Source organism: Lycorma delicatula, chromosome 6 (genome assembly GCF_047948215.1).
Source record: "Lycorma delicatula isolate Av1 chromosome 6, ASM4794821v1, whole genome shotgun sequence".
In the NCBI taxonomy this organism is placed as follows: Eukaryota; Metazoa; Arthropoda; class Insecta; order Hemiptera; family Fulgoridae; genus Lycorma; species Lycorma delicatula.
This window is the reverse complement of record NC_134460.1, coordinates 113,053,639-113,068,191: the sequence shown is the minus strand read 5'-3', so window position 1 is coordinate 113,068,191 and position 14,553 is coordinate 113,053,639. Positions and strand designations below refer to the sequence as shown.

The window sequence follows — 14,553 nt, the reverse complement described above, 5'->3', positions numbered from 1 at the left end:
TTATTTTTATGTATTAATAAATATACATTTCAAAAAAATATCGTTTTACAATTCAACATTTCTAACGATACGTATATATTTTTAAGTATTAGAGTCAATACGGTATAATAAAAAAGTGGAATAATATATCTAATCGTGTTGTTGCTAAACTAGAGTCGTTAAACATTATTTTTAACAATCTATGAATCCACTAAATTATTATAATATATATATTTATATATTCAACTTTTTTAGTTATTATTTATTAAAATTTATAGTACTAATATAATCCTATTATAATTTTATTTATTTACAATTTACGATTTTATTTTATTTTATTTTATTTAATACGTAAAGGTAGAAATAATGCGATACAGATAAGGCTCAGGATAGTAGAAAGTAATTTATTTTATATAAATCTTAAACCCCGAGACCTTAATAAATTACCTTTTACCCTAATTTGCACTAAATTACCTAAAATATTTCTCTTACTAAACCTATGTAGGAAACATGCTGACTCAGTATAATAAATATGACCACCAGCGGAAATATGAATTTTCTTTGAAAGTACGTGCAGTAGATAATAGATAAAGAAGTAGATATTCGTATAATTAAACTCCAGATTATTGTCCCAAAAACTATAGTAGAGCCACTTTTTCTGTGCTAATAAAATTTCTTTGCCACCTTCAGATAAACACTCTACTTATATAACTAATGTTACGATTTATTTGTATGATGTTTACAGTACTTACTACATATAATTTTTATCGTCATTTTGATTTTTGTTGTAATAATTAATTTCCATGCATAATTAGTGTTGTATTATTGAGAAATGGATTTGGGAGTATCTTCTAACTTATCAAGAATACAGAAGTAGTACTCTTTAGCTCATTTGTTAGACTGGTTGCAGAAAAAATTACTTCGTTATTACTGAACCTTCACCAGTGTTAACATCAACCATTATTAAAATCGTTATCAGTACCGAGTAGGTTATAAAGTGCACAGCTAGTTTGTTTCCCTTCAGAATACAATTATCAAATAATGATTGATTGAGTTAACTTGATAATAAATGTAGAATACATAATAAAAATATCATTCTAAAAAAATATCAAAATTATAATCCTGGTATTAAGATTATTGTCGATAAGAAATTTAACAAAATATTAAAGCAGTAATGTCAATTTGGATGCCAGATTGCATTTATAACATTTGAGCATAACGATAATGTGATTTTTATTTAATTGTTTTTTTAAGATAAAATTTTACATGTTTTTTTAGAAACTGTAATAAAAATATTTTAGTAAAACTGTAATAAAAATTGAACGGGTATAATTCTGCTGGGATGTAGACTCCTATCATAAGAGCCTTAATAAAAAATATAAAAAACGATTAAAGATCGTAATGCAGTGCCAATAAATTTGAATATAAACGTATGGTGTGTGTGTGTGTGTGTGTGTGTCACAGTGTGTTCGCGCGCGCCGCTTGTAGTTATATTAGAATTCTTCGTTATTTATAGTTTATGAGTATTAGACTTAGGTTTTTCATTTATCAGTAATTTAGGTCAATTTCTTGTCCTATTTAGTTTAGTTGCCAGTTTTCCAAATCTTTTTTTAGTTGTAAAATTGAACGATTTCCTCTTATTTGCTCAATATATGCAATTTCTTTTTTATCTTCTCTCTTTCTCACACACACTCTCTCTCTCCCTCTTTTTCTCTCTTGTCATACTTTATCATCACATTATTGTTATTATCCTTTCATGTTTTGTTTATTTTTATTGAGTTCCAATATCTTATTCCCGTTGGCGTTACCGGGTATTTTACATTATTTAAATATTATACTAATTCTCTTAAAAAGTCTACTAAAAACATTCTAATGATTACGCCGTAACACACTCCTTCATATTCTCTACAGTTATATACTCGTATTAATTATGTTTAGTGTGGTATGATATGTTCATGAACAGCGGCGGCTCACGAATAGGCACTGTGGAACTGCGGCACCCCCTATTTCCAGTTGATATTATCGATAACATTTAATATAATGAGTCCTTTTTCTTTAATTCTTTCTTTATACTTGTATAAAATGTAAAACATATAAAATCCTTAAGCTTAGTTTTATGTAGCTATCCCCCACTTTATGAAAAAGATACAAAAATCTTTCTACGGAACTGTGCGCTTCACAGTTCCAGCGGCGTAGTGTTTGGCTGTTGTGCGCACGCGCAGATAGGAAGCTGCAAGCCAGGCAGCGAGGGAGAGAGTGCACTGTCGCTCCCGCAGTATCGACCCTGGCGTGCTGATGGAAGGTAGTTTTTTTTTACTCCGCGTGTGTTGTGTTTAAAAACCTTGTACCATATTCTTGAATGTGATGAAGTGTAGAATTGGATTATTATCCTGCTTCCAGCTATTCTATTTCATTCGTTTTCTTTTCCGGTCCTTTTATTTTACAGAAAACTTTAACCTTTTATACATGTTTGTTTGTTTCCTTTCACACAATTTTAAAACAAAGGCTAAAAATTTTCTGGAGCAGCAACCCCACTAATTTTAGCTATGAACCGCCACTGTTCATGAATCTGCCTTTCAGTCGGGTAGAAAACTTCTAAATCGATCAGAGAGCTTACATGGTTAGTTTATTTAGTTTATTTTCATTTTATTTCTTCAAAATCTTTTCCAACCTTTCAAAATCAACTAATTTATTATTTCCATGATTTTTTTGTGTATGTATCTTATACTGATTATTACATAAGCAATTTTTTCATCCTCCATAATAACATAATTTTACTTTTTAAATATTTTTCAGTATAAAGAAAAAATCCTAATCTAAACTTGTTTTTTAATAATATATGCATTAATTGATTTGAATAAAATTTAGATAAGTTCATTTTTTAGACAGAAATCTGATGAAAAAGTATATATAATTCTTGTTTCATAGATTGATAAAAGAAATTAAAAGCCCTTTTGTGTTTTTCTTGTTTTAAAAATGAATTAATTATAAAGTCTTCTCTATAAACACAGTTATAAAAAAATGTTTCGCGGAATATTATTATTTTAGCTGATACAGTACAGAACATTAAAAAAAAAAAAAATTGCTAAATAATTTAAAATACAACCGCAAAGAGAAAAAAATTCTAAATTTATAGTGCATAATTATAAAACAATTAAATAATTCATAATCGGTAGTAATCGTTTATTTTTAAAATGATAAAATTATGTACTTTTTTCTTTTCGTTCTGAACAATACAGATCACGTTTGCATAATTTTGACTTCTTTTTCTTTTCCCAGAAGGTTTTCATTCTTTTGCTCTGTTGTTGCCTTTCTTTCCTTCCATCTATTCAGGTTTGTAGCCTTCTTTTTCTTTCTCCTAGGAAACTTAGATTCTCGAATCACTTTTCTGAATGTATCTCTTTCTTTACATAGATCCTTAGAAATGTTTAATGTTTTTAGATTTATTTATATTTCTTTGAACCAGGGTCTTCATAGCTATGTTTTGTAGAAATTAAATATATTTGTAACGACAATCTTTGGTTTTTCATTCTATATAAATGTCCATAAAATTGTAATCTTATTTTCCTGATTAAGTCCCCTATATTTTCTGTATATTTGTAAATTTCTTTTTCACTTTTCAAATTGTAAATTTAATTTTCATATTTTGGTCCAAATATTTTATTTTACACAAAAATACATTTTATAATATGTAATATATAATAAAACAGCAAAACAATAAAATTATATATATATATATATATATATAATTTACATATTATTAATATATTTTATAAATATAATATTTTATTTTACTCTAAATTTTATTCTACAGATTATGTGTATAAACAAATGATATAAATATCATTTCATAATCATCATGATGTAACATATACATATAAATTTAGTGAAAAAACCTCCATCATGTAAATCCATAGTAATGTCACAGAGTAAAGAAATTCTGAAGACTGACTGCAAAATCGATACCACTATATATAAACATGCTTAGAGTTTATTAAGGTTGATCTAACGTCCAATTATGACATCTTTTAAATTAAAAAACGAATAATAATAATAATAAACATGAAGGGAGGATGGAAGTTAGACAAAAGTGAAAATGTTTTACTTCAAACCACCTTTATTAAATAAAATAGTTAAACTAAACCTTTTCCATTTAACCATCATCTAAATCAACATAAAAGTTAGATTGTAAAAGTTAAATTAACTAAAATAAACTGTTACCTTGGTTTTCCTTTCTCTCATATATGTTTATATATAGAGTATAATTTGTTTTACATTTTACATCATAGGTTTCATATGATTAAAATTATTTTTAAAAATATCTTCAGAGGTTGTACAGATTTTTGTTTTTTCAAATTTTATTTTATATCATCATCCTTTTCTTAAAATATATAAATTAATTTCATCATTATTATAAACAATACAGCTTATTTTGTTTTTAGTATTACACTTTGGACATACTCACACACATGTGTTTTAACTTGAAAGATGAGAGATGGATTAAACAATGATACAAAAAAGTCAATCCCTTGTCAGAAATTCACCCAAAAACATTTTCTCAAAATGATATTGTTGACAAGGTCTGCTGACCTCTTTCTTAGTTATGAGGAATATAACTTTTTGTTTAAAACCAAATTTATGTATGAACATTTCATTCTGCCGCATTCCACTTGCCTAACCTCAGAAAAACTGTGAAAAGTGATTGCAAAATATCTTTTTTTTATAAAAAAAAGACTGTAAGAGATTAAGAGATATCAAATTCTTCTTTGTTAATGGAAAGTGTTTAACACCAGACTTCAGCCACTAAGGATGTAGTACTGCCTTTGAGCGCATATACTGTTCAATATTTATTGATTAGGTTTTTGATTTTACAAATTGTTAATTTTTTGCCTGAATCAATCTTTAAATATCTCTTTTTTCAGTAACAATAGATTATACCGTATTTTTTAATTTTAAATAATCTTTCCCCTTTCAAGGAAAACAGAGCAAAGTTAGGTTACCTATCTTTTGCATTAAAATGTTTAAGTAGTTTAACAAATTTTGATGGGTTACTGAGCATTTATTACTTTACTGACCAAGTTTATAAGGGGTTTCTAAAGTTTAATTAGAGAGAATGGACAGGATATTGGTAGTGATCAGGGGTGATGGTTTGTGGGGGAGGGAACAAAAGTGGGTTGGAGCAAGCAAGTGACCTCCACTGGTGTGATGAGTACGGAAACTGACCGTCTTCTCTTTACCACTCCAAATCCTCTTTTCACTTAAGTAATTCATCCTTCTTCTCCTCCCTCTCAAAGAAAGCAGTCGAGCAACAAATTCCTAAAATTGCTACTTGTCATCCAAATCTAAATTAACAGCAGGGGTGTTTTACTTATAGACTATTTTATCCACACTCTTTTAGATACTGTTTTATTCACTTTGTCAGATTTTTAATTACTCCTAATTAAATGTAATATTTTTATATTTTCAAAAGCAAGTTTATTGTTAAAACTAAATAAACCTTTAGAAATATCTTTAATCTGAAAGTCTTATCTTTGATTACTGGACAGGTGCCTCATTTTTAAGGTGTAACTTTGAACTACATTTCCCTGACCATAATTTTAGAACACATTCTTGTGTTATTACCACAAATAATTTCATAACCAAAACCAAAGCATTGGGTTGCGTTCCTTGTATTAATTTGTCTCAAAAAATTATCAATTAAAGATGTCAATTGCTGTGTTTATTTTAAGTAATAGTTAGGATATTATTAAAAAAATTAATTTCTACAATTTTTAACAATGTATTCCATTTTATTTTAAATGAAGTTATTCTTTCATTAAAAACTGAAAAAGTATTCACTATTTGTGAGAAGTGGCTTACAGGTCTCTTTTTTACTCACAGCTTAGATCAACATCAATTCCTATTTCTCTTAAGGTTATCAATCTGAAAAAATTAAACTATCAGTCAAAATATTTATTAACATGGAAATTAACTACACTAAGATCTCAAATACCTTATAATCACTCGACCAGTAGTCTTTAATAACTGCCAGGGCCAACGTAATACTTTTAGCACTTCTTTCTCTTGAAAGAGTATCATATGATGCTCATTGTTTTATGATAAAGCCATTTTATAAAGGATGGACTGGAAGGTTTCTACAACCATTTGGTTACAGCAACAGCAATTTTTAATAACAGAATCAAAGAGTAGAGATTTCTTTTGATTTAATGAAATTGGTTACTTTGGACTTACAAATGAAACCCTTTACAGTATGATCATGTTTCACAGTTTTATTTTCCATTATCATTCTAGATTCAACTGTATATTCAGAGAAACTACTAGCTTACTTTTTTCATCTTACTTACTTGTGACATTTAGTAAAATTGGAAGATATGTTAGTCTAGTTAAATCAATGATGCATACATAAGTCACTATTTGAAACTACTAGATTTACATAATAAGATATAAAATTTTGTAGTAACAATATATTGCAGTAATAAATTTTATATAACAGAAAATACAATCTGCAACCTGTTTTAATATTGCATATGGCCAGTAACCAAATTTTTCAGTATTCATTAAACCACAATAGCATGTTAAATAGTGTCATTGTATCTACCAAAAGAGGGAGGGAGTGTTTGAGTGGGAAATAATGGGTTATGTTTATAGTAAATGTCCATGTACCACAATACATACTCTACCTTCAACAAGTGGTTGTCTTCTCACACTACTGGTATATAAACAAGGCATGCTGGCATGCTTGCTTCTATCTTTACATTAGTTCAGATGATACGATGTATTAAAATATTACAAAGAAATTATTAATAGCTCAATTGACATTATCATGGAATCTCTGAATCATCAGTTTTACTATGTCAAAGTTTTACTGTTATTAAGTAATGAATACGCAGCACTGAGTTGCATTAAATAATTAAAATTTTAATAAGTATTCTTTTGATTTATTCTCTCTATTATAGTAAATTTTGATTTCTCACTTCATGTTTTCTCACTAAATCCCAACTATATAGGAATGGAGTAGTGAAGCAATCATAATTGTCATGAGGTGGATATCATTTACTGTAGAGTGTTAGGATATCCATTTTGTATATAGACCCATCCAGATCCCATTCATACACAGACTAAATTCAGTAAGAACTTGGCTCAGGTGTATTTCCAGCTGTTGAATCATGTGCAATAACTGACCATGTAATGCCGTTAGACCTCAAAAACATGGATATAGCATCCATGATGCTGTCATGAACATGGAGATAGCATTGTTTCAGATATGATGATGTTTTGGACTCATGAGAATTGGAGTGACTTTATTGAATTGAGCTGGGATAAAGGTCGCGCTTTCAAACCTGTTCTCTCCCCTAACTGCCTCAAGTTTCAACCAGACTTTGCTATCTTTATCCCCAGTTCTAAAGGTACATAAAAGAAGCCAAGTTAGGTCTAATCCTTGCGTTTAATCTCCTCAGTGCTGTTCTGCTTGACACAATGAAACAGGTGGAGAGAAGTAACTGCACCCAAATTCTATGCTGGGCCTAAAATCAGGTATATTCTAACTAAAGTCTGGTTTTCTTGACACTAAGTCAGTTCTTTTGAAATGAAAAGGATTGATTGCCACATCTCTTGAATGGAAATACCAGTGGGTGAACAGCATTAAATTTTCCCATGACCCATACCAGCACATGGGTAGGATAGCCTGTGGCTTATCAATGTGAGAATTAATTCTGCATTTGTATGTTTGTTATTACCAAGGAATAAACCATCCCACTTAGCATAGACTAGTGATTGCAGTGATGCATTTTAATACAGCCTTTTTTGTAATTTGTTTTCCATGCAATCATTCACAGGGAAAATTGACAAGTGTGTGTGTACCTTCTATTCATTCCACATGTGGACCAATCTGAAGTCTTGGACCTAACAGGTTCTTCAAGGTTCATAAAACTCAATTCAGATACATGAACAACCACTGATGAATGTATAAAAAAAATTGACCGCAGTTTCTGGTATCACAGATAGCTGTTAATTTACAGTAGCACAAAAGTAATTTTAAAGTGTTCACCTTGTCACTAATTGAGGTTGGACATTTAGAGCTGTGATGGCCCTTATTTCTCAGAGCTGCCTGGAAAGTTGTAGAGTCAAATCCCAATGAGCCCTGCTCTGTCTACAAATTAATTCATTGGACCTGCAAGTATACACTGAACTTTGATTTATACTAGTCTGCTAGTGAATTAATAGTTCTTTTGTTATTTCATAACAGCAACATACTGATCATTAAAGAGTAGTATGCAACCTACCAAAGTGCACTGTTGTTGCATATGTCAGGTTTGGTATTGCTGAGGAATGTAAGTAATTACACTAGCAGTAAACAAGTGATTGTGGTTTTGCAACCAGACTTAAAAGGCAGCACATAGCACCTGTTAAACCCCAATAATAATAGGATTGAAAAGACTTGTTTTTGGATATATCATACTGTGTACTCAAGAGTACTGTGTACTCAAGAGCACATAAGAATGCATTTTCACTGTTTGTCTCATGTAAAAAGTAGAATTATATGTTATATGTACTTAGATCAGATATGAATATAATACCTGGAAATTACTAAGTGCCTCATAAGATTCTCAGGAGTCCTGAAGAGTTAACATTTAGACTTTAATTAGCTTCTTTTTTTAAACAGTAAGTGTTACAATAAAAATATTGGAACAGCAGTATACTTTTAAAAGCAATAGACTGAAAGGATTTGAGAGAATTTTTAGTGCTGGTTGTCTTTCTGATGTCAGCCTCATATAAGAGATAACAGTATCAAAAGACAGTGAAAATGAATCCATTTTCTTATACTTTGATTTTAGTTTACTTTGATGTTCTTATGAACTAGTTGCAGGATGATAATATTATAATGGATTTTTATTAATTAGAAAGATTGAAGTATTGGGAATATCAATAACTATAAGAAAAAGGAAATTAAAATATGGTATTGAGTCATCAGTAATTCATATTACATGTCTGTATTTGTATAGATATAAATAATTGTATATGTTTATGAACAAATAAGGAATAAAAATAATACATACCATACAAATAATAATCAGTTAATGTTAATTTTTTTTATTTTGGCACTTTATTTCCTAATTACTATTAGCGTATTACTACTTTATTTACATCTTTTCAACTTTTATTCTAAATTATTATTAATTTTTTATAAATAAATAATGATGGAAAATGAATTTTTTCTGTACATTTTTTCAGTTAACGTTTCACATTATTTTATATTTTATTCTTCTGATGAAAAATGAACTAGCCTGTCCTAAAACTCTTGGGTTACTTGTAGATTTCTTAGAATACATTCTTGTATTTCATTAAGGAAAAATGAAATCCTGAAATCCCCAGATCAATTGAGCAAGTGAAAATTTTTAGAAGCAGCTGAATCTATGGTTGATGTTCTGAAGTATATACATGAGTTGTCATAAATGATGACATACTGAGTTCCATTACCACCCTTGCTACTCTCTACTGTGCATCCACTTGTAAAAGAGCACTTTTGTTCTTACTTAATTATAACTTCAAGCCATCCTCAGCTACTCATAATTTTTTTCCTGTCCTGTTTTTAAGAATTAATACTTCCTCTAAACATTTGTTTTAAGAAATCATTTTCAACTTCTTTTTCCTCTGCTATCACATAAGTATCCCATTATAATCAATTTTTTGGTAGTTTTTCAAAAACAGCATTTTTCTTAAGTATGTATTTTGGTTGAAACAATTCTTTTTATTAATAGACTATTTTAAACAATATTAAATATAGCTAGACGACTATAAAAGCTCATACAGAATTATCAGAAATAATAATTAGTGATCAATGAGAGAGCTTGCCTGAGCAGCCTCCAGACCAAATAATAATTTCAGTAGAATTACATAATTAATTACATCACTAAAAATTATTTTAAGTTAATAATATTTATTTCATTAAATAAATTTATCCTAGCCCTATCCAAGGTCTTCTCCTGAGATTTTCCAGCAGCATGATATCCCCTGTTCATGTTACAAGCATTGCCCAAGTTAAGTTTGGTGTTGGAGTTGCCACCTTGCTGCCTACAAAGTTGCAGGTTTTAAGGGTTGTCTCCCCTAAGTTCTTCCGCTCTCTCTGCCGTTGGGAAATTCTTCCTCTTCCGCCACTGAAACCGTTGATTTGTTTTCACCAATCTAGGCAGGGGCCCTACAACTGGGTGCTACCATCTGGACCCAGGATTTTTAATGAAACTGCTACTTCTCCCTCTTCACACTTCCCCATCAACTTAAGAGATGGGACTGACCAGTGTGCAGGGCATTAAAGACATCTCAGAAATCCCAAATTTGTTTAGAGGCAAATGGCCAGTACGTTCTAAGATACTTTTACAAGATAGAATTCTGGATCAGGTAAATCAGTTTAAATATTTGGGTAATGACTTATCATTTGATCAAGAACATGATGTCCAAAATAAATTAAAAATAATTTTGGATATTATCATATCCAAAAATTTTAAAAATAAAATAAAAGAATGATACAAGATTAAAATTATAAACCATACCTCTTTTAACATATGGCTGTGAAATATCGGTAACAGAAGGAATGAGTCTCAAATCCAAGTAGCTGAAATGCAGTTTTTAAGATCTGTGAAGAGATGTTCTAGAAAATATACTAGAAATGAAGTTATCCAAAAGAAACTAACCATCTGCCCTATAAGTGATAACAATAGTTTTAAGACCAGTGGACTGGATACCTTTTATAAATGTCTTCTTATCATCTACCTTTACAAACTTGGTATTATGCACCGAGAGGAAGAAGAATATACATTGATTGAGGAAAACGTGGAGACCAGAACAGGCCAGTCTGGCCTAATTTGTAAAGAAAAATGCAGAAAAGATAAACATATCAATATATTTAACATAAAAGCAGTATCTTAAGTACGAACAGTAATTAATCCGAAAGTTCTCAATATTATAAATCATAATGAAAAAATATTCTTTCTAAAAGTTTTTCTTTCAATTTATTTACATTTCACTGGTGAGAGATTGGCTAATGATAAATTTACACTCTGAAGAGAAAATACCAGCTCTGAGGAGGGCCCTTTAAAATATTAGAAAAATTTCCAGTGTAATAATATAAATTTGTAAGGTAAATATTGAGCCTATAAATTTAACATGTTTCAGTTTAATTTTTCAAATTAAAGCATACAATATTAAATTCATGCTAATCTCAAATCGGCAAACACTGAATTAGCACTGAGTTTTTCCCATGTTTATAATTGCCAAACAGAGCAACCAGGGATAATTTTACTCTTCTCTCCAGCATGTCACACCCGCATTGAAGAAAACCCTGTTACAGATAGTTTTATGTATGACAATATATTGGTATTAAGCTGCCACTTCTTTTTAGAGATAGATAAATTCTAATGAGAATAATAAATTTATAAACAAAAAAGTTATTTTATAATCTATTTATTTAGAGATGAATAGGCTGAGGAATTAAAAGAAGCTGTAATAAATTATATTTAATTGTCAGCGTAAACCTTACAAATAATTTTCAGTTCTATGAAAGAAACTAATAAAATAATTAATTATATTTTTTTAAAATTATAACAGGTTTGATTTTAATTATACTTTTTATCCATTGCTTTTTGCCTTCAAAGTTTTCATTAACTTATTTGTAAGTTTCGATTACTGATGACAAGGTAAGTATTTAAAACCATATTGTTTAAAAATAATTGTTCATATGATGTTTTACTTCTATAATTTCATTATATATTCAAAAATAATAATTAATTATTATCATGTCTTTATAGTAATTCTTTCAGAATAATCCATGTATTGTTAAATATATTATAATGTGTACACAGTAACAATTGATTACATAAATTTTCTTTTTAAAATTTTTATTACGCTTTCCAAGCTTCAAATAATAATAAATTCTGCCAACTGTTTTAGAATTCTTGTAGTCCACAGAATTTAATTAATATGGATGACATTAAGTCTCATCAAATTACGTAAACTTTAGTCTTGAATTTTTTTTTTTATATCTTTTTTGGTAGTTTCATTGAAAATATATAGTTTTTGTAGGTAAGTATATAAATTTAAATTACTGTAGATATATACACAAAATTAATTAAACCAGACTCATTTTACTGTAATATACTATTCATGTAAATTTATTTATTTGCTCATTATAAATTGCTTATCTTTAGTCAATTGGAATCACCCTATCATATCACACTGAGAATTCACTGGCACCATTTTACTTCCATTTTGAGATGGATTAGAAAGGATAGTTCTATCTGTTAGGTACTTTAGTCATTAGGCATTTCATACAGTCCCCATATGGAAACATAGTCCCATATGGGATGTCCCAAGCATCCCCCACCAGATAACACCAGTGATTCACTGGATAAAGTTTCTAGAATCCTCAACATGAATCTATCAAGAGATTAGTCTTACATTCAAATCAAAAATGTAGAAGGGATCAAGATTTCAGAAGTGATGGTTGGTGAAAAATAACAATTTAGCATCAAAGTAAAATAGTATAAGCCAAACAAATGCAGCGAGAGAAATGTTCTAGGCCCTCTCCAGACTCTATTGGTCAATAACTTTGCATTGACAATGCTTAATCAACAAATTTTGATTTTTCAACAGAAAATAAAGACCACCCATGAACAGATTCAAAACTCCTGAAGAAACAACATCACCAGTTCTCATAAGAGTTTGGATAAGGTGGAAGTAGCCACAAGAACTGCAAACTGTTGAACTTGTTAAACTGTTCAGCCAATCTCACTGGAGCAAGACACAATTTCTATAGTTCTTTTTGCCCTCAGAATGGACCTTTCTGTTCTATACTCATAAAACCTGAAATAGGAAAGACCAGAACAAGAACTACCCTACTACATAACATAATACTACTTAATGAAAAACATTTTTCATTACATAATGAAAAGGGAAGGAGAATGGTAAGAAAGGACTTTTTATCATTAAATAAACAACATACAAGATAAAAACAACTTCACCCACAGAATATATTCAAAACTTCTTCCAAAGACTGAGAGGCTACAGTTCCTTAGGAGATTGAAACATTTTATCTAGGAAGAATTCCTAGTTCCATTTTTTTAATACTCCAACTGTTTTTCAGTGACCTGCTTAAATACTTTTTATGTTTCCACACAATTTTCTTTTCCTATGAAAACAAAAGAGCTACCCAATAACAGACTATTCTTTCTACTAAAGGAACACATTCAACAATCCCAGAATCATGTGATGCATGGAAATACCTAACAAGTATAAACCATTCAGCCAGACATCCTCATGAAGGTTTTTTTAATTTATAAGTTACATGTTACTATAGTTTTTTTCTTTTTTTAATGGAATTTATTATTTCATTTGTTAATAGTAAATTTATTATAAAGGAATTGAAATTGTAGAATAAACTATATAAAAATATATAGTCAAACCAAACAAGATCAGCTCTGTTCTCTGGAAGTTATAAGGGAGTCAGCAGAAAGGAAACAATTACATTCTTTCATCATAACCAAGCATTTATAAAACAGATTTAACCATCAACATTCCTTAATGAAAAATATTTTTCTTACATAACCTTTAAATATAAATAAATAAAACAGATTATTATGTTTAGTTATATTTTTTTATAAAAATTTGTTAATTAAATGTGTAGATGAATCTACCAAGATGTAAACAGGTATTCTATACCAAATATTATCTATATAATCAGATAAAATTAGTGTTGCCTTGTTAGTTTTAAGTATACTTGTAATAATATTTTATAAATATTTGGTATAAATCATAAGTAAACTCTCTTATAAGTAAAAATTTACAATTTTACCTGTGAATTTTTAGGTCTTTTCTATTTGTGTAGCTCATATGTGTGCAAAGATGGTATAGATTATATTAATGTTGTATTTTTATATATATATACATACGTTTGTGTGCATTTCATTCATGTTGCATTTATCCTGATATATAAATTTCCATCTCAATTTTATTGATGTCAGAAACACATATTTTTAAAACGTAATTCATATTTCTGATAATATGATAATAAATCATGGAACAACTTTCTTTTCTTTATAAATGTTCTTTTTTTATATTCAAATGTTCTTTATTTATCTTAATATTATTTTTTATAAAAAAGTAATATGATTCAAGTAATTTTGATAATTACATTTTTCATTTTAGGCAACTCATTACATTTCATTTAAGAAAGAAGTAAGGAAAATTTTAGTTACAACATATATTAGAACTGTGTTAAAATAATATTTTTGCACGTAGTCAAATTTTAAGTAACATTAAATTATTCATAAATTTACTATAAGGAGACACTAATTTTCCAACTTGATTCATGAAAACTTGTTTGTTTACTTAGTAAAACTTTCTTGTGCTTCAACATTCTTTATTTTATTCATTCATTCATTAGACTTTCGTCTTGAGTCAATTCCAAATTTTGTTATAATGCTTATACTTTTCTCTAATATTTACACAGTTCTGCAGTTTTCTTTATTTATGATCTTCCTTCACTGATGTGAACTTCGCTGATTATTACAACATTTCTCTATT

The 14,553-nt window shown here is 28.9% G+C and overlaps 1 protein-coding gene across 1 annotated transcript in view; it reads left to right on the top strand.

The window, feature by feature from the left end:
* The window catches only part of Shab (potassium voltage-gated channel shaker cognate b), a 506,172-nt gene that overhangs the window by 368,863 nt on the left and 122,756 nt on the right, over positions 1-14,553 (top strand). The window lies entirely within an intron of this gene.